The following is a 22,083-nucleotide window of genomic DNA, read 5'->3' as shown; positions in this document are numbered from 1 at the left end:
CGGCAGGTGTCAGTTTTCTGAGAACATTGTTCATGGGAACCCACACGTTGTCCTCGGTAGACATTTTAAGTGATGTTCTTGGTCCAGGTGTGTGGACAAATTTGACAAAATCATCACAGTTTTCCACGCTGATGTCCTCATCCAATGGTGTGTCTTTAACGCATCGAGTTTCTCAGCCAGAGAGAATTCATCCCTAGGGAGAACGACAGTGATCATATCTGTTGTCAGTCATAACCCACTGCTTAAAGGTTATGTTATCAGGAAGTGTGTTATCTTTGTCTCACTCTTTAAGCATCTGGCCTCTATACATGGACACTGGTCACACTTGTTGAGCATGCAGTCATAACCGTTTATCACAGACAGTTTCAGCAGGTCCTTGTACTCTACCTTTAGCTTTGCTGACTCAACCATCAGCTTCATTTTCTGATGTTGTGTTCAGACACAGAGTGAGTTCCAGATGCTCTCACACCATTTTGGCCTCAGTTCACAAAATCTTGATCTCCCTAACTTTAACTCTGGGTGCTGATTTTTAAAATCCACATTAAGGTTACTTCAAACTAAACGCTTTTGTTTATGAACTTTTTGAAGAACCCTGTGATGGATCATGCTTCACTGCTGCTAATATCAATAGTAGTAGCATTTTAGACCTCATTGACAAGCATAAGCTATTGTATGTCAATCATAAATATAATTACTGTAAAATATGGTTCAATTTGATACGTTATTTGATATGCTTATTACATCTGTTCATTTTTCAAAATGCATGAATTAAGTAAGCTTTTCCCCAGATTTCTACTAGCCCTAGCTCTGTAACAAGTGGTATGCCAAACTCAATTTTTATAGGAGAATTTTCAGGTTCTATCTGGTCCCCCACAAGAGATATTCAATCTGAAATTGAGGGGAATTTTAAGAAATTACACTTTCTCACCCCCACTTTCTCTAAAAGGGGACCTTTTAACTAGGTACATTAGGAAAATATACATTTTACTGCTATTTCATCATTTTGGTCACACTTTGGCTTTTTATAAATGAACAAATACATTTATTCAATCAATAAATAAGATATATTTCATATATTGTTTGTGTTAGATATTTATTGTTAAATGGCATAATTTGTACTATTTACAAGTAATTACTTTGATTTGTTGAACACATGCTAAAACTACTGCTACTGTCTCTTTAACAATATAGTGTGTTTCTGCAAACAGTGCCTTTTAAAGGAGCTGTTAACTAGAGAAGACTCGAATGGCTTCACCTCATCTGTGCGACGCATGATTAGAATTAAATGTTGTTTTTGATCAACAACTGAATGTAAAGAACAGAAAGAACATTACAAGAGACTGTATTCAATGCAAACGGGTTGCGTGGATCTCGTCTTGGACACACATTACACGGAACATCATTTACACTCTACACGCTGTCAAAGGATCTCACTGCTGAACACTTCATGACTAAACTACACAATTACTGGTGAGAGAAATGTAAACATTTACCAACCAGTTGCCAAATATATTAACTTGAGTCGTATAGTGCAAAATGTGGTTGCAAATGCGAGTGATTCCCTGTCATTGTAGTAGGGGGTTGCGCACTGAGTGAAAGATCGATCTTGTGATTTAAGAATTGATATCAAGATCGTTCAAAGATCACGATTAATCAGAAAAACAATATTTACCCACCTCTACTCGAGAATGTAGAAGCTGAAGACTGTTTTTGGGTCAATGTTTATGGCTTTGTGTTAAAGGTATGAAATAATTTATGGACTAAATTTACCATGGGTGGTTTATTGCATTGTAATGTCATTGCATTTATGCTCTGGTCTAGTAAGAGCACATGCTATGAAGCTATTTTGTATTAAATAATTCATGTCTATTGTTTTTAAATTGGTTTCTGATGGGGTCCGTCCCATCACCAGGTTTCTCATGAATATGTAATGAGCACGTGATTTGCATGTCACTCAATTATTCATTGTGTATGGGAAATGTGCAGAGGCTGTTTAGACACTACAAAGGTTGCTTTCAAAGAAATGTCATCGTATTGGCCTTTTGTTTTGCAATTTCATGCGTAGCAGGAAATAAAGTGGCTGTCTTGGCTGTCACTACAGATTTGTATCTGTGGACTGGTTGATTGATTAGAAAGCAGCACAAAAACAGTGCATGTTTTACAGTTTGAAATGAGCAGGTTTGGCCCCATCAGCCAGGCTGTGTTGAGATATTTTCAGTTGGATTTTTGAAAGAAACCCGTAATCAAGTACAGGAAGCCTGTGTCGTTTAAGTTGAGCCATGGACATTTGTCATCTGTTGTCTCTCAACGTGTTGACTCAACATTCATTTTTTTGAAGTGGGATTGGGAGTGAAAAATTGCAGAGCCAAGCCTTGGTATTGTGATGTAACCTGAACCATACCAAAGGTTTTGATTTGATGTATGTTACATCATAGTCTTGATGAACTGGTGAAACGACACCGGTCAATTCCTTCGAGTTTTGAGATTATGTGTGTCTTTTCATAACAAAACCTTTGATCTCTGGTTTCATCATTGTGATTCATGAGCTGCCACCAAACTCTGGAACATACTCCATCCATTTGGTTGTCTGTATGTCTGAGCAGGTGAACTGTTTCAGACTAGCATCACTGCAGGTTCAAACTGGTTCACCTGTGGATGGCTGTTTCACAAGAATTCTTGAGGAATGCTAAATAGCCTGAAGCCCACCCTATAGCTCATGAGCACACACTGAATTACTGTTTTAACCTTTCTTACACATGATTTCCAGCATTAGCCAATCATCGACATGTACACTGGTGGCCAAACATTTAGAGTAATGTACAGATTTTGCGGTTCCGGAAGGAAATTGGTACTTTAATTCACCAAAGTGGCATTCAACTGATCGCAAAGTATAGTCAGGACATTACTAATGTAATTTGTATCACTATTTGAAAAAAGTTATTTTTTAATCAAATCTAGTCAAGTCCCGTTTCCAGGAGCCATCACTCCAACACCTTATCCTTGAGTAATCATGCTAAATTGCTAATTTGGTACTAGAAAATCACATTATATCAAACACAGTTGAAAGCTATTTGGTTTATTAAATGATGCTTAACGTTGTCTTTGTTTGTTTTTGAGTTGCCGCAGTATAAAATAGACTGGTATGTCTTAAGGTCAATATTAAAGTGGCAAAAAATAAACGGCTTTCTCTAGAAACTCATCAGTCAATCATTTTTTTTTTTAAAGTCATGCAAAACATTTTTTTAAATATTTTAACTTGAATGGCATGGATTAAAAACAAGCAAACAAAACAATTATTTTCAATACAATTAAGCATATTTTTGCTTAAATTACCATTCATATAATACAAAAAATATCATTACATCTTGTGTGGATTTTTTTTTTTTTTTAAACATTTTTCTTTTTACCTATTATGTATAACTTTAATTTCACCATGAAACCAGGGATTGGATGGTTTAAAAATTTTTTTGGAATGCCCAATTCCCAATGTGCTCTAGGTCCTCATGGTGGTGTAGTGACTCGCCTCAATCCGGGTGGTGGAGGACGAATCTCAGTTGCCTCTGCATCTGAGATTGTCAGTCTGTGATATCACGTAGCTTGTTACCGCAGAGACATAGCACGTGTGGAGGCTTCACGCTATTCTCCGTGGCATCCATGCACAACTCACCATGCACCCCACTGTGAGCAAACCTCATTATAGAGACCATGAGGAGGTTACCCCATGTGAATCTTCCCTCCCTAGCAAACGGGCCAATTTGGTTGCTTAGGAGACCTGGCTGGAGTCCCTCAGCACGCCCTACATTTGAACTCACAACTCCAGGGCTGGTAGTCAGAGTCAATACTTGCTGAGCTACCCATGCCCCCCGGAATCAGCTAGTCTGTAAAGTGCGTGAGAAGTGCCCCGACAAGACAGCCACGTCTATGGCAAGTGCTACGTGAAATGTGGGCTGAAATGTCACCTCAGACAAACTCACAGCTAGAATGTCAAGGATCTGCAAGAGTGTCGTTACTGCACATGGAGGATTTTTTTATTAACGTTTTCAAGTGATTCATGAAGTTCTGAAATGTAAAAAAAAAATTGTACTAGTAATTTTTCATGTTATTAATGTCCTGACTATACATTGTGATCAGTTGAATGCCACGTTGGTGAATAAAAGTACACATTCTTTCCATAAGAGCAACATCTGTACATTATTACACTGCCAGTAGATATGCTGTTCTTTGATTGGCTTTCTAATTGGTTGGTGTGCGATAAGTGCTGGTTTTAGTGTTGATTATGCTTAGGAGTGGTGATGAGCCATTTACACTGGAAGGATCAGCATCTGTTTCCAGGAAATAGGATAAGAGAGAGCTAATTGTCATGGTGTGACGATGACATTAAAAACATTTGTTTTGCAACTAGTATGTTTTTGGTAAATGTTGGCACTGAATAATGCATCGATTAGGGTGTATTGATATCTCGTGCCATGACACCTTTTTTTGAAAATGTACACATTTCAGTTTTATAGCAAATTTCCATTGAATTGAGGAGAGTAATCTTACGAAATTTAGGCTAATTAATAAAACTGAAATGTATTGAAGAATAGCATTTGAATATTACTCCATTCAATTAAATGGAAATTAGTTTTGAAATTCAAATGCTTAATATTATAAATAGGCCAGAATATGGTTTTTGAACATTATATGTTGATATAAAAATGTGACTGTGCATCGTGGGTATGAAAAATTAAACTCCATATAAGAGGGAGCTTTATCAGTGTCTCTCAATTTTGACCAACGAAAAGTTTAAACGAGCTGATTTTTGTTCCCATAAGCGACTGCAATGAGAAGTCCAGAAAATGGAATAGCCAAGGAATCTCAGTTCAGATATTTTATGTGAGATATGGATGCTGCTCTGGGTCCAAGTGGAATGACCTCATCGTAGGTATTCCTTTGCATGCCTGTCTTTTCACACCATGCTGTGAGGGCAGGGCTATCCTTTCACTTCTGGCCAAGGGTCTTTTGGGATAGTGAGAAATGGCATGCGTGCATTGTTACCTCTTTGTGGCTTGATATATGCCTGTAGTCTTGCTAGAGCTTATGAAGGGGCCACACGGATTGCCTTTATAGAGGCCAGCCAAGCAGAGACTAGCCATTACAAGTTTGCTGGGTGAGTTCAATGTGGTTGCAACACATTTGTCATTTGTTTGTGAGTCCAGCCTCATACTTTATGATTTAACGAATGGCCAGCCTTGTGACGGTAGGCATGAAATTGCTGTTGGGATCTTTAATTTCCGCCATCGAAGTTTGAGTCATAGTGGCATGTCAGCAGCAGACAGCGACTTAGCAATTTACTAATGACTGTCAGTGCATGTGGGCATGGAACGTCATGCAGGTTGACATGATCATGAATCTCGGCTCTTGAAGTTCTTTGAAGTCCAGATTGAGCCAATCAAACGTAAGAGCATGCAGTCACCAGATGTCGACATTCTTGTTTGGATTTTTCCCAGATTGTAGGTGAAGACCCATCTTTTTTTAAGTTGCTTGAGTATGGGCTTATCGGACAGTAACTGGTGGGGGTCAGCTGAGAGTGAAAAAAGGGGTGTTGAAAAAAACCCTTTGTCAGATAGGAACAGGAAGTAAATGTTTATTTTTTCATTTCCTCACCCAGGCTTTACAAGTGCTCTTCATCCACCCCTAGAACAAGCTGTTAATCAACACTGCATGCACATGAACTCTTAGCCAAAACTCTTGCCGTCTTACTTGCATCATATCAAATGTGCATTAACACATACTCATCCACTCCCTCAGAACACTTGGATACATCCCCAAATTTTATACACTTCCCACATAATCAAGATATTTTCAAACTGTTGATTGCTCAAGTGATTCTGAATCACAATACGCATAAAATGCACTCACACTTCCGCGCTTACTGGGAATATCTCACTTTTTCTTTCATTGCCTCTTTCCTTTTGATCTATGTTCTGTCATCATCTGCAGTAGCTCCATCTAAGGAGGAAGCCACAATATCAACTGACTCTCAACATCGCAGTAATCCGCATCTTTCAAGGATGTGTAATTAAGCAGCTCCCTGGAGCACAAAGGGCTGATGTTGCTGCAAGCCCTCAGACTTGACCAGGAATTTAAGTGCTACATCCAAACTGTCACCGTAGCTGATCTATATTGCCTGTGATAGTGGATATGGACTGATGGAGTGTTTCTACTGCCCTGCGTACACCCATGTGCAGAAGTTCATCCATTAAGCCTTTCATTCTGATGGACTGGATCAAGTGGTGAAATTTTGTGTGATCGATTGTCACACAGACAGCAATTTGTGGCAGCAAATCTGCCAGGAGAATCAGAATTGACAATTTGACCGTTGGTATTGCAACAAATGCAATGCAAATAGGAGTGCAGACAGTTGAACCTCAGGTATATGCGGCCAGATAGAGTTTGATACTGCAGTTGCGTTTGATGGCAACCAACAGTATGTGGACTTGGTGACCTCCAGTGATTTAGGATGCCTAGACACTAGAGTTTATGCTGCATCAGAGAACACTGCAAATCTGATGATTTCAGTGGGGAATGTGCATCACAAGGACTTTGTGAAAGTGACAAATCATAAGACCAAAAGTTAAAAAGATTTTTGCTACAATGCACTCTGATAGAAGAATTTGTAGGCAGATTCTACAAATTCTTCTACATCTGACTTGCTTATTGCTTGCAGCAATAAATGCATAGTATGTTCAGTGTAGTCCAATTTGTATATGATTTGGCCCTATTCTTTTTTTTTTTCTAAAGTTAGAAATTAAGAAGAAAATGGTAGTTAAGAATTTTCTGATTCTGAAATTGGTATTTCACCCACCAATTAGCACAGAGCACTGTAGTTTAAAAAGAACGTTATTAACCATTCTTTTATTTTGTTCTAACCACTAACCTTTTGGAAAGGAGGCTGTGGAACTTCTGAACTGGAATGATAAAAACAGTTTTTGCTCCGAACAAAACAAAAAGAAAAACATTTGGTCTTTAGTTCCTGCGGGGAAATTCTGCAGGTGAAGATGGCATGGTCTGATGTTAAGCGAGTGTGAAACCTGTAACAACTTCCTATTAGGGCCGTGTTATGATGCATCTTGTGGTTTGACACATCATGTGAAGCAAGTTTCAATCAATTGAGCAGTAGTAGACCCCAACATTTAAATTGGATAAGATATTTTTGCTACTGCCAGCAAAACTGAAATCTAAAAGATGTTTTGCCAAAACCTGCCCGTCAGGAATAAGACATGACTCGCGTGATATCCAAATCCTGCAAAACTAAAGTACTGCAGTAGCACGACGCACCTCCATCTACTAGTTTAGACGTCAAGAAAATCCATGCTTTCTATTCACCAATCTTGAACCACACAAAGTCCATCAGGCATAATTCCTGAACGCATGGATTCCCCTTGTGATAACAGTATTTTGCTGTGCAATTGTAAATGTGACCGAGCCTTCACAAATTATATGCAACCTCATGAGTGATCAATTTGAATTGTTCATAAATTTTAAAAGCTATTTTAAGGCCAAAACATTCTCTACACATGTACGTGAATTCAGATGCTTGTAGCAATGTGAGCTCAATTTTGTGCTTTGTTGCATTCCAATACGGCAGTTCATAACACTATGCAAGTACATGTTGCATTCACAACATTGCCACAAAGGCAACTAAGTTTTCCCTTTCAAGCCAAACACTGTCATGACGGAGCAACAGTTTGAAAAGGGTTGCTGAGCAATTAAGGTGAAGACAATATATTTAGAACAACTTTCTTGAATAATAATACATCTGGTTTAATTGCACAAACTTTTAAAGGTAACTCTATCACCCCATTATGTACTGAGGTTTGCTACCGCAATGTTTAACCAGACTACACATTGGAAATGCATTGGCCAAGTGCTCACATTTGCATATGCATACAGTAGCTACTTGTGTAAAGTATGTTTCTGGCCTTAAGGTACTGGAATTGTTTTGTGAAATAGGAATGGGAACCTCTTGGATTATTTAATTCTTTAAGATTCCTATCTGTCAAATGCTCTGTCAGGACTTTCTGTAGTGTGTAAACTGTGCTGTCAGAGTGAATGCCCCTTGACAATTCATGAGGAATGGGTACTGTTGCAGATGATCTGCATTTGTTTTTTGTCTATTGTCTAAATGCCAGGGCAGGGGCAGCGAGAGGCTACCACATAACAAAAAACAAAAATTGCACTATTCACCCTAGCAGTTTAGTCATTATTCCAGCCACCAATACCAACCCCCTCTATGGCCATATCTTATGGAAACAAACTTGGCTTTTGCCGGCTGCTATTGTTTTGGCTGTCGGGCGTAAGTCGGAGTGCAACGTACTCTTACAATCTCTTCCTTATTATCCCTCTGCTCTTTACTCTGCCCTCCTTTTCCATGGGAATCCCAGGGCCATATATGGTTGTCAGCGGATGGCAAGCAAAGCTTTTGCTTGCGCTCTCTTTCTCAAGTCTAGCTTTATCCCTCTCTATGGCCTCCTGCAGTAGAGCGATAACCCCCCCATTTCCCGGTCTCATACACCTATCTGGGTGGATCTCATGAAATCTGTCAAGAACATGTCTGAATCCTGTTATTGCATTTTCATGCCAACAGAGATCATTTTCTGCCGAATTTTCATCACTCTAATAGATGTATATTATCATATATTGAGATATCATGATTCATTTTCTAACAGCAATAAATGAACACTTTAGATCAGAAATACTACAGTTCAATTAATAAAGCAGGTAGTGTAAAGTGCAAACTCAGGGTCTGGCATTTCTTAGTGCTGTAAGAGCTGTTTTTATGAGGTACAAAGAGATTGAAACGGATCCCGTAGATCCAGTCTCTTTTGTGCTCTTAGCACAGTTTAAATCACAAACCAGTAGGGTTGGGCAATATGGCTACATAACTCCCTATCTTTATTTAAAGCTGATTGATGATATTCAATAATGAGTAGAGATGTGTGTATATGTGTGTGTGTGTGTGTGTGTGTGTGTGTGTGTGTGTGTGTATATATATATATATTACATACACCGATCAGCCACAACATTGTGTAGATCCCCCTCGTGCCACCAAAACATTGCCAAACCGTATCTTAGAATAGCAATTTAAGATGATATTCTTCTCACCACAATTGTACAGAGCGGTTGTCCGAGTTACTGTAGACTTTGTCAGTTTGAAAAAAATCTGACCATTCTCTGTTGACCTCTCTCATCAACAAGGCGTTTCCGTCCATAGAACTGCCTCTCACTGGATGTTTTTAGTTTTTGCCAAAATTCAGAATAAATTCTTGTCACTGTTGTGTGTGTGAAAATCCCAGGACATCAGCAGTTACAGAAATACTCAAACCAGCCCACCTGGCACCAACAATCATCCATGCACTTATCTAATCAGCCAGAATGCTATTCTGAGATGAAGGTTGGCACAGTTTTGGCGGCACAATGGGGACCTACACAATATTAGGCAGGTGTGTGTGTGTGTGGTGCTGTGAAAAAGTATTTTTCCCATCCTGATTTCATCCCGTTACATCTGGTGTAAATCAAACAAACACAGAATTCCACAAAAAGAACATCATACCTGCGGTCAAGTGTGGTGGTGGTAGGTGTGGGTATGATTTGCTGAATCAGGGCCAGGGCAACTTGCAATAATTGTAGGAAATATGAATTCTGCTCTACCAGAATATCTTAAAGGAGAACATCCGGTCATCTATCCGTGAATTAAAGCTCAAGCGCAACTAGATTATGCAATTAGACAATGATTCAAAGCATAGGAGTAGGTCCACGTCTGAATGGCTCAAATGAAGCAAAATTAAAGTTTTGGAGTGGCCTAGACAAATTTCAAACTTGAACCCGATTGAGATGCTGTGGCAGGACCCTGCACGGGCAGTTCATGCTCTAAAACCCTCCAGTGTGGCTGAACTAAAGCAGTTCTGCAAAGAAACGTTGGCCAAAATGCCACCACAGCGATGTGAAAGACTGATCTCCAGTTATCGGAAGTGTTTGGCTGCAGTTGTTGCTTCGAAATGTGGCACAAACAGCTAATGAGTTTAAGGGGGCAGTTAGTTTTTTCGCATGGGTAATATAGATTTTGGATATTTTTTTTTTAAAAAGTGATTTATTTGAAAACTGTGTTTTGTGTTACTCAGGTTGCCTCATCTCGTTTGAATATCTAAAACAATATAGTTTGAGAAATAAAAAATAGAAGAAATCAGGAAGGGTGCAATTCACAGCACTGTATATACAGGGTTCTAGACTGTGACTGAATGGTCGCGTTTTGTGACCTTTTTTCCTGCCAGTGCGACTAAGTTTTGTTTTAGGTTGCACTAGTGCTACTTCATTGTTTGTCAACTCTCCCTCTCTCTTTCGCGCTGTTTATGAGCTGCAATTTCTATAAAATAATATCAACTGGCAAGCGCATCACCCGGATCAATGGACAGAGCAGTCAGAGCGCAGAGCAGATGAGTTAATGCACGGACTAGTCTCGAGCTCTCAACCACAGCGCACAGCATAAATCATTGATGGTATGTGTCAGCTGGCATCTTTCCAACTGTAAACGTGCATACATAAGACTATATTTTTGCACGTGTTCTGAGCAGTCATGTATAGTGTATGGACTATACACACACTTTAAAGATGGATCAAAATCAAGTGAACAAAAAGGTGAGAGGGTGTAGTCTTAGCCCATTATACAATGCAAAAAAATGTCTTTTTTGGTTTGTTTTCTAATATAAATATCTAAAACTTATGCACATTTACTTTAGCAGCTATACTGCAAAAGAACATTGTTATCGGATATATATTTTTTTTTATATAATTTTTAACTAATTTTAATATTTAGATATTTTAATACGGCGGTGTTCGCTGTTTTTTTTCTGCATACCGTTTTGTGGTTCGTTCTGCATAACGCAGCGGCACGTTGCTTATCTCGGCCCATTCGGCACATTTTGCTCTGTTCTCCCAATGGCCATTCCACCCTTGATTGGCCCAAAAATGTGTCGGCCCACCGGGAAAATGCCCGGTATGCCAGATTACCTGAACACTGTATATAACGGTGCAATGTTTCCTTTTTATATATATATATATATATATATATATCACACACAAACACACACACATTGTGGCACCCATACAAATTAATATACTGTATTTCTGAATTATTATTATTAGTATATTTATTAGTATAAAATTGTGTTTAATAATAATGTCACTCATGCAAAAAAAATCTTAATGTTTTTACAAAGAGACTTAATTTTTTTGCCCACTTTTTTTTCTTTTGATTTTTGGTGTGAAGCATGACTGCTGAAATGACAATCTCACTTTCACCTGCAAATTCTTTCTTTTGTTGCAAACGCGGTCTCTCTCTCTCTCTGTATAGACACACACACACTCTGCAAGAAGGAATTCCTTTTGTGGAAGTGGCTGTGTGCTGGTGTGGATGTGATGTAGCAAGTGGAGGCGGAGCTTTGGCTGGCTCAGCAGTGAAAAGTGTTACTTATCTGGGAATTTCTCCAGTAGAGCCGGGCCGACTGCAGCCTCGCTAGGTGGCCTCTGTCACAAGAGAAACGAAGCGGTTCGGGGAGGGATAGGGTCGCCGTTGACGTCCGCGAGAGGCAGTGTAGAATCGTTGCTGTTGCTTTATAAGGGAGTGAATTGGATTAAAGAAACATGTGCAGTGTTATCTGACCTTAGACTGTATTCCATATCTTTTGTTATTGCATTACCTTATGCAGGCTCATAAAAGATGCCATTTCTTTTTTTGGGGGGTTGCACATGTGATGCGTTTAATTTTGAATCATCCCGTTGATGGACTGTGTTTGGGTTTGTCATGATATTCAGTAATAAACATTTAGAGCGAGCTAATCTGTTTTGTTCTTGCTATAGAACCCGTGACAAAGTTTGCATACAGCTGGCAGCAGTGTTTGCTTTAAAGACAGGCTAACTTTGCAACCTGTTGAAGGATTTCTTTTAAAAGAAACTTGCAAAGCAAATGATGTAATGCTTTTGGTTAAGGACCATAGAGTTTGAGGATCCAAATGAGCCTTAGCCTCTATGAATGATCATCACATCTCATGATATTATTCATCATCTAGTTATATTATTGTCATGCCTTGCTAAACATCCAAAGCCTTTGTTTTTTTTATTATTAAGAATTCATTTTAAGACAATTACATATTGGTAAAATTTTTACTGTATGTCATTACGCCATTCACAATTAAAGCCATTTATTTTGTCCGCTGTTGTGGTTTCACTCTTGTTGCTAAGACTAATTGTAAAATCAAAAGGAATAGGCAATCGAGATTACAACAATATTTCTCAGCCAATTCTATATGCATTGCGATATGATGTTTTGAAATAAAAACTGCATTAAACGTTAAAATTGATTAGCTTCATTTTCTCTGAAAGAAATATCTATTGAAGAACTGTTGTGTCTGAAATGACCATTTTCACTCTATAAATATATATTTTGCAGATAAAAGGTAGTAATGTGCAAAACTACCAATTTAAAGCCACCATTCAACCTGTCAATACGTTGTCTGAGCTATGAGACTAGTTGGTGGAAAGGAACCCATGTATAAGGCTGCTTTATGTCCATTTGTATTCAACATATAAATGTGTACAATCTTTAATTTTAACTTATAAATTTTTTTTGGTTATTTTAGAATATATAATATAACATATATTACCATAGGCCATTACTAATGATCATTTTGTAACATGCAAATAAAGGCTAAGGTGTAAACTTGTTCAAGTTCAAGGCTGTACTGAATTATTCATCTGAACAATTCACCTGTAGTCCCAATGATGTTGCATGTTATTTGCATGTACTGGAAATGACAGTGCACACAGTAGTCCAGCAACCATGGATGGCATATGTACATAAGCAGTCGCATTTTCTCACAAAAGACCAAATCAAACCAATTGAACATATACAGTACACAGTAAATATGACATTTACTCATAGCACACGTGAAACGCTTTGAAGTTGCATTCACACGAGAATGAGAGCAGCAGCAATCTCCTGACGGTTTAAACGGCCTGGATCGCCTGCTTCTATTGTTATGGGCTGACCGTCGTGATTTGTGTATTAATCGAGGAACTTTTGATCCTTATCCTGAAGTTTTTTTTCTTGCTGATCTAATTTGCGCTTCAGAGTAAGATCATTCAGGTGTGCAATGACAAGAGGATGAAATGGCCACATCATTAGAATTATGACATCATTTTCATTTATAGGTGAACTATTCCTTCAAGTTGTGGATCGCTAGCATGGCCTGTTAAAATAATACGTTTTATTTTACAACCCTTACGAGTAGTTCCCCACTCCATAGCTTGCTCCTTTCTAAGAATCAATGGATAAGAGTAAGGATGCACCAATCTGATACCTGGATCGATATCGGCTCTGATACTGAAGCTTTTAAACGGATCGGGTATCTGTGCAACGCGCCCGATCCAAATCTGGTACTGTGTGTAAGACATGTTCGTTATGGTCAAGCTAAAGAAAATTACCAAAGAACTATAAAAACACAATTAAAGTAGTTCATATGACTCGTGCATTTTATTCAAAGCCACTTGAAGACATGCAATAGCTCTGTGAATCACAAAAGGCTGTGTTTTATTATGTAAATCTATCAAATGCACTCACAGCTCCAGCATGTCAGGGAATGGCGCTGCTCTGTTCTCTCACACACACACACTTGCGCAATATTTGAGCGCTACTAACGAACAGTATCTCCGATGTTGATGATCAGTAGTTCGGTTCACTTATAATATGCATTTAGAATGGCACCAGAGGTGCTTTTTATATTTAATGTTTTTACCAGAATTTGAATATGAATAAAATGCCTGCAAACAGACACTTACAGGACTTCCTGGAGAGTTAATAATGTCAAAATAAAAGTGTGAGGATGTAAAAGTTAAAGGTGCTCAATTGAGAGATATTACTATTATAATGTATTATTATTTGTTTATGATTGATAATATTATTTAAGTTGAATGGGTTCCAAAAAATAACTGTGTGAATGAAAAGTGAGCTGATATCTGAAAACTAAATTAACAAAAAAAAAGCTATCTGAGTCCTTTAAAGTCCAGATACAAGTTGACATTTTTTTGCAAAAAAATTAAATAGTTGTTGTCAATATGATGACCATTCATGAGTGAGACCTTTTTGCAGTATAGTTTCAATAAATGGTTTGGGTCAAGTTGGGAGGATGTTTTGCATTGTGAATGTTAAAAGTATGTCTACATCAACTTTTTATTTCAAAATAACATAGAAAATCTGTGTTTCCCTGATATGTCCCCTTTAGTGTTTTACATTTTTGTTTGATTGTGTATATTGCACATTGAGAAATGGCCAAAGAAAGTTGCAGAGCTGGGAAAGCGGCTTGGTGTTTGAGCTGTGAGTCTTCACGGGCTACCAGAGGAAGTAAGATGGGAGGGGACCTCAAGTGTCTTCTCCCATTGAAGTGAAGTGCTGCTATAGTTGGCTCCAAATGCTTCTCGTGAAGACTTGAGAGATAATCACTCATGGGTTTGCTGCTGCTTGCACACATTTGCACACATACACAAGCGTGGGAGGCCTTATGCCTTTCAACAGCAAGTGGTTTGAAGTCACAGTTCCTTTTAAAAATATTGAAGGAGCCCACTGTCCTTTTTCTGAACTGCAAGGTTGGAGGGTGATAGGGGGAGCATTTGGACTTCCATTGCTTTGTTTTGTTGTGTTTGCTGTAGGATTAATTATAGTTGCGATGCAAGAAGATTGTAAATGACTGGAACACTGGGTGGATGGTGTTTTTCCCCCTCAACTTTGACAAATAAAAAATATTTTTACGTGGTTTTACTCTGCTGTTTCTGAGCGTGTAAGTGCGAGAGAGATCTGTGAGAACAGGCATGTTTCAATGGAGAAATAAGGCAAAAGCAACTAATTATGGAAAAGAATATCCATGTCGGAAACTTTACAACTCATATCCATCCAAGTGACCGATATTTTGTGTTTGGAGCACAACCTCTAACTGACGACACTCGAAAATTCTCAAAAATTTGTAATGGTTGACATTTTTAACCATTATATCAATGGATGAGCTTTATGGTAAATGGTCTGCACTTATATAGCGCTTTTATAAACCTTAGAGGTTACCAAAGCACTTTACACTGTGTCCCATTCACACTCATACACCAATGGCGCAGATCTGCCATGCAAGGCGCTAGCCTGCCATTGGGAGCAACTTGGGGTTTAGTGTCTTGCCCAAGGACACTTCAGCATGTGGAGTTGTGTGAGCCAGGAATCGAACCGCCAACCCTGCGATTAGCAGCCGACCCTCTCTACCACCTGAGCCACAGCCACCCCATGCCGGGAGCTCGCCTTCCTGGAACAGCGAACAAACATGGTGACCAATAAGGCGACGGCTTGGCTCACATGTGACTTTTATTGACATCGTTTTGGTCCATTTTGAAATGTTGCCTTGTGAAAGCGAACGGAACCTAGAAGAAAATGCAACATTGGAGCAATTTAGTCTGTTTCGGACAGTCTACAGATCTGAAAACGCCCTGAGAGAAGTCTCATTACTGTAATGTATCCGGGTGTTTAACTTATTTTTGATTCTCATTGCTGTAATGCAATAAATGTGTTTATTGACGCAAGTATTGACGGCAGTACAGCAGATGTATACATGCTTGATACAATTAAAAAATATGTATGTTTTATGTGCTCATTGTAGCTACACAAATTAGATATTTCTTATTACGGTAATGAGAATTTTTGGGAGAATTGTTTGCAAAATTATTTATTCGTCCTAAAAAAACAGGCCCCATTTTCTTTTTAATCAAAATATAATTTCCTATTCCTTTTTCAGTGAACTATGACCCAGACATGGTTTTGTGAGATTCACTCCAAAAATATTCAGTGACCATTAATTCTGTGGTCTACTATCATTGCTCAACATCGATAGAGTCCTCATCTCAAGAGGTTTTAACCTATTATGGAGAGATGTCATCAGCTGTTCCAAATTTTTACCCCATGTTCAAGGGTCCGTACTCATGTGTTGAACATTTGACCATAAAGGGCCATGAGAATTGCACAGGTTAAGCCGAACTGAAGAGCTCAAACGCAACCACCACAATTCCAAAAGAAGACGGACCCCCTCCAGCCTTCAGCTGTAAGACTTGCTTTTCATCTCTCCCTCAGCAAAATCCATCTCCAGGCACAGCTGGAACAACCCTGGTGTGTTTTAAATGAATTCTCTTCTTTGATTTATTTATGTTAGTTACAAAGGGCCAATGTGACCAAACTTTTGTCTTTTTTATTTTTTATTTTGGTCTCCTACCCTTATAATGTCTCTGGCTTTATTTCTGTGTGCACGTCAGGCACAAATTTCAGTTCCGTGCTGAGAACGGATTTGCCTGTCTCGGTCTGTGTAGCCAGAGCTCTTGCAATGTTATTTTAGGATTAGGTCGGCATATATGATGGTCATTGTATTGTTTCAGCTCTAATCTGATCCATATTTAGCCTTTTATTATGTTAATCTATAGATAACGCTCTAAGCAGCCCTGTTTGTGTTCTAAAGAATCGCGTGATTGAGGTGTGGAGATCACAGTCTGCCTTCTCCTTTTCAGCGTCTGGGAGGGTCCTTGGGGACACTTTTTCTACGGGTTTTGTCATGTCATCTCTGTTGTCCTCCATTTAGGACTCAAGTGCTGTGATGCCTTCTGTAATCCACTCTAGTTGGTACCCTTAAGCCCAAAGTATACTCCCGTCAGACATAAATGCTTGCAAGACGTGTTTCGTCATATGAGTGCTCGGGCACTGAACCCCTCATACTCAATGTGCATGAGCCTGGAATTATTTGCAAGGTGGCAATTCACAATTGAGCCATTGCTGTCACAAAGAAGCATTAGAAGGTGAAAAAAAAGTTAGAAACAACAAAAGTGGATGTACATATCATGAGTGTTCATAAATGTCAGGAGATACCAGCATTTGTATAACGAGTCTGAAGGATATAGAGACATCTTCATGGGTCTAAACTCTAAAGAGAAATACTCCAGTATTAGTCATAGCTCACATGTTCCAACCACCTGTGACTGCGTGCACCGTCAACTGAAGTATACTTTGAAAGGCTAGTGTTCGACTGTATGCAGATGCTATGCATTCACGTCAAAACCAAAATATACTTTTGGGCTTAAAGGTGCCTACACGCTAGAGTTAACGCTGCATCAGAGAAGACTGCAAATCCAATGACTTCAATGGGCATGTTATGGCACAAGGACATTGAGGAAAAATGTAATGTTTAGAAATAAACATGAACAGCACCTTATATGAAATCCGTGCGTTGTGTTCTCTTACTCTCAGGCTGATGGAAAGTTTGCTCAGGTCTTGGGTTGCTAGTCGCTAAAAAAGCAATTGGCTTATATCTTCTTTTGTCCACAGTAGACATTTTTTAGGAAGACGCATTCCCAATGTTTTGTCCGCTGAATGGTGGACACCAAGGTACACAACAGTATAACCTATTGAATGGACTGTACCACAGCTTCATTTTCATTTAAGTCAAATTGAAAATAGCTTCTACACTGAGTAAGGTCCATGTTGATATGAATTGTCTGCTTGGATTATTTCTATAGCTAACCCTTCTACCTCATTGATTTTGGTTTACCAGAATCAAGCATAGATCAAGCCAAGTTGGACACTGATCCTGACATGAATTAAACTCCCATTTATCAGTATATAAATTCTCTGTTGTTCTTGCTTGACTGTAGATTTAATTCTGCATTTTAAAGGACTTTGCTAGTCTTTCAAGGTATGTCTCTGCAAGTAATAAGATGCTGTACCTTTGCCTAAAAGTTGAAACGAAACTACTCATATTTGTCATCATAACATAGGCTGTAAGAGTAAAACCGAAACAAGACCTGTGCCATTTTGAAGCATGTCTGAAACTCTATATTTAGCAGTGCATCACAGACCTGACCCTGCATGGCATGGTACTGACATTTTTGATTACAAGGCAAATCAGCAGCTGTTTGGATATTTGTAGCCTGTGCTTTTGTGTTCTGAAACTCTGTTCTGGCTCTAAAGAGCAGCTTAACTAGTCCAGTGTGGAACCTTTACATGAGTCCTTTTGGGGTGAATTGAATCTCTGTCATATCTGTAGTTCCATGGTTAATTTATTTACTTTTTTTGCAGCAGATTTCTACTGTGGCTAAGGTGTTATGAGTCATTTCTTGAAATCATTAGTAGTGCCTGCTAAGGTAAGTTTCATTATTGCTAAAGGCCCTACATAGGGTTAGGAATTTGAACCCCTGACCCAAAAATTTAACTTTGTGCATAACTCATCTGCACTATTCTAAGAGACCTTTATACCTTTTGAAAGAGAACTATGCATCAAGAAAAAAGAAAACCTGCATTGCTTTATTAGAGGGACCCAAGCTAAATATATATGTAGGGATCAGAATGTTAGAGAATAGGAGGTGTGCTCTTTTTACTTGGGCCAATAAGCAGCCACCTAGCAACCACAGAACTCCTTAGAAACTTCTTAGCAAACAACCTGGCAACCACCCTTAACTCTTTGTTGTTGGACTGTTGGTGCAAGATTAGCATGGGCATCATTCACGTTTTCATTAGATGTTGCTTTTTTTTCTCCAATTCTACACCTCAATTAAATATTTACAGACTTTCTAGCGGATGTTCTTTTGTGCTAGACTGTTCTTGAGCAGATTTGTTTTTACTTGGCCTTGGTGCTGCACCTTGTTTCTGTTATTAATCGATGCTTCTCTCCATCTCTGGCAAATCTGATTTCAATGGAGATGTGATTATTTGCTTGTAGGGATGCACTGTACTCATACATGGTCTCTAAAATAATGTCAGTGCATCACTACTTGTAACTTATTTACAGTTTGCCCTGTGTCTGCTCATTTTGGGAAAATAATTTGCTGTGCTGTCTTTCCTGTACTGCACACAAGTGCTCAGCGACTCCAATGTGGCTTTTAGATGCTCTATTCTGAATTAGTCTTAAGTCCCTCTATGAGTTTCTTTTCTTCCACAAGTAATTTCCCTTTTTTTGGTCCCTTGTCTTGTAGCTTAAAGTCCAGCTCCAAATTCCCTGACGTGGTCACTGCCTCTCACACCTGTCAGGCCTGAACAATTACAGCCATTAAGGGATTTCCATTGTTGGGCTGTGGGAACTGCTGGGTTAGGCTTATAATAAACATGGTGTGTTTTAAGGGCAGAGGGAATGCTTCTTGCCTTAAGGGGGTTGGTTAGAACACATGTTTTCTGGGAGAGAATGAAACTGGGACATTGAAAATGAGACATTGGTCCATATTTGGGTTCACTGAGAAGTCTCAAGTCTCCAAAATATCAAAATGTTACAATTTTTGCTTGGTCAGCCATGATCAGTTTGGTTATATTTCAGTTATAATGCACATTTTCCCTTTAAATTCCTTTTATTCAATGTATTAAATGTGCTTAATAACAATAAAGAGATCAAAATCATCATTTAAAAAGGCCTCTAAATTATGTTTTTTTTTTTATTAAGCTTAGTTCAGTAAAAAAATTCACTGCCATAAAATCCTATTGTTTTAAGTTTTTTTTTTTTTTTTAATGTTTTTTCCATTTTAAAATCATCTAAAAATCCTTAAAACAAGATACATTTACTTGAGAAGCAACATACAACATATAAGACTTGCTTTAAGAGAATGTATCTTAAATATACAGTAAGTGTATTTTCTTCACTTGGTTATACCTTATATCTTGATCAGAGCTCAAGGATAAAGATTTTATTTTCTGGTCAGGCCAGTGGTTCAGATTTTTACTCGCCCTACAAACATTTTCACTGGCCCCAACACAAAAAAAAATAAAAATAATTTACCATCATGCATGGCTTTAAAAAATGTGTTCAATGTGCAATCCCGTTCTGAAGTTCATGAAGTGGGTTTCTTCCCCTGCAATTTTCAACACCTTTGAAAAAAATGCTGCAAAGACACTTAGAACAGAGTTGGGCAGTTCTTGGAGATCACGCTTGGTGTATTCACGTTCTTCTGTGATTGTGCCTCCCCATGTCCAGTATTATGTGTGCACTCAACATAATCGCGCTCGCTTGTCTCCGAGTGCTCAGTAAGAATACTATGTTCACTCCATGTAATATTTGTGCCCTTGATTGTTGTCTGCTTGCACTAACGTTATAAGTACAGCACTGGCCCAATCGGGCAAGTAACAGTTCTAGCAATTGGTCCGAATCTCTCTCACAATAGTCCGGGGCCATTGGGCAGTGCTTATTTTTGAGCCTTGTAATTATAAATGTTGACTGTTAAAGAAAAATAGCAAGAACATTGTCTTTTCAGGAATTATCAAATTGTTAACTTTTGTCTAAAGTTATAAAATAAGAAGAAAAATATTTAGAGGAATTTTCATGAATCCTGCTCCTGGATTAGGGTAAAGATAATTTTTAAGACGTTTTGATTCTAAACGGTTCTTCCTCAAAAGTATTAAGAGTTGTTCCAAAAATGTATCAATGATCGAAAACATAATTGTTAAACTCCCAATCCCTATAAATTTCAATTTTAAGTTCATCCCCAAACATCCCCTTAGAGAAATGTGTAATATCACGCGTTGTCCTGAAACCACAATTGACCTGTGAAAGGTGTTCTAAAAGACTGCAGGCGAGTTGTTTGGACTCTCCTGTTTTTTTTTTTTCTACCACTAGCTAGACAAGGCCTTGATAAGCACACAGAGGCCCATGCATTACTACTGCGCTTCTGTATACAGCCCAAATTTGGGCAAGGATTTCAAACAGATAGTCGTATGCCCGGAACGTGAGGCTGGTTTGTATTTGTCTATGGTATTGTCATAGCAACCAGCAGTAAGACCAGGAGATTTAATGGTAGGCGTTCAAGAGTGGAGCACATGGCAAACCAAGGATATTTGGACACGACTCAAGGTTTGGAGTTTAAAGTGAGGTTTTCTGAGCCTGGTGATGATATTGTCTTCTGAAAGGGCCCCTCAGAATATTGGATAATTGGGCAGTTAACATAATCTCAACGACCTTAAACTGTCTCTGACAGTTTATATGCATTAGGTAAAAAGTGTCTTTCCATCAGTATAGGTTTGTTTTCATCTATTTCAATTTTTTGAAGGTCAGGCTTTAGGTTATTGCAAATCCTTGACAGCCATTGTATATACATTTTGCTAAGTGTGCTAAGCGAATATTTTATATCTAAAGTGTGTAACTTTATCAGTGTTAAAATAATTGTTATCCCAGCTTAATATGCATAGACGTGTAATAAATGTGTAGGTTTCCACTGAAAAATTGTTTTTTCAAAGTATTCCTGTTTGTTTGAGTGGTCCATCCAGCCCGACACAGCAATGTTGGCTCAACCAGTTGCATAAGTTTGCTGCAGGACAAACACAAGTCTTTGAAAAACTTTTATAGATTCTGAATTGGTTGTAGATCGAAGAATCCATATTAGCTGTGTGGTTGGTCCTATGTGTTGTTCTCAAAAATAACATACATTGTCTTGGCAGTGACACTGCTATTCTATTAAGCTGTTTTGGAGTGGTTGACCGATATGTTTTATATATATATATATATATATATAAAATGGCTGATGCCGATAGGCTGATACAATGCAGATATATCACACAATTGAATATAGTACATAAAAAACATAAAATTCCTATAAAAATAAATCAATTCTTATTTAGCACTATTTTAATTTCACACAAAACTTATCATTTTTTTAAGATTTTTTTTTTTTAACAAAGTTAATTGTATTTTAAATGGTAGATGGCAGTTTCTTCTGATTTCTATTTAGTCATCAAATTTTAGTAATTTATTTGCACATGAAGAAATTTATATATTAGGAAGGAAATGGCAGTATACACAGTAGTCCAGCAACCATGGATGGCATGTCCACATTAGCGATCACATTTTCGAAAAATTTACAGAATCCAACCAATTGTACATACAGTGTGTAGAGAATAAGACATTTAGCACATGTGAAGCACTTTTACTTTGAAGTTGCACTCACGCTCGTGCGGATCCAGCGCAAGCAGCAATCTCCTGACGGTTTAAACAGCCTCGATCA

At 38.3% G+C, this 22,083-nt stretch overlaps 1 protein-coding gene across 19 annotated transcripts in view; it reads left to right on the top strand.

The window, feature by feature from the left end:
* ppp1r12a (protein phosphatase 1, regulatory subunit 12A) overlaps nucleotides 1–22,083 on the top strand; it is a 92,437-nt gene that overhangs the window by 16,830 nt on the left and 53,524 nt on the right. The window lies entirely within an intron of this gene.

This window comes from Xyrauchen texanus, chromosome 47 (genome assembly GCF_025860055.1).
Source record: "Xyrauchen texanus isolate HMW12.3.18 chromosome 47, RBS_HiC_50CHRs, whole genome shotgun sequence".
Classification (NCBI taxonomy): domain Eukaryota; kingdom Metazoa; phylum Chordata; class Actinopteri; order Cypriniformes; family Catostomidae; genus Xyrauchen; species Xyrauchen texanus.
This window is presented reverse-complemented; position numbering and strand designations above follow the sequence as displayed.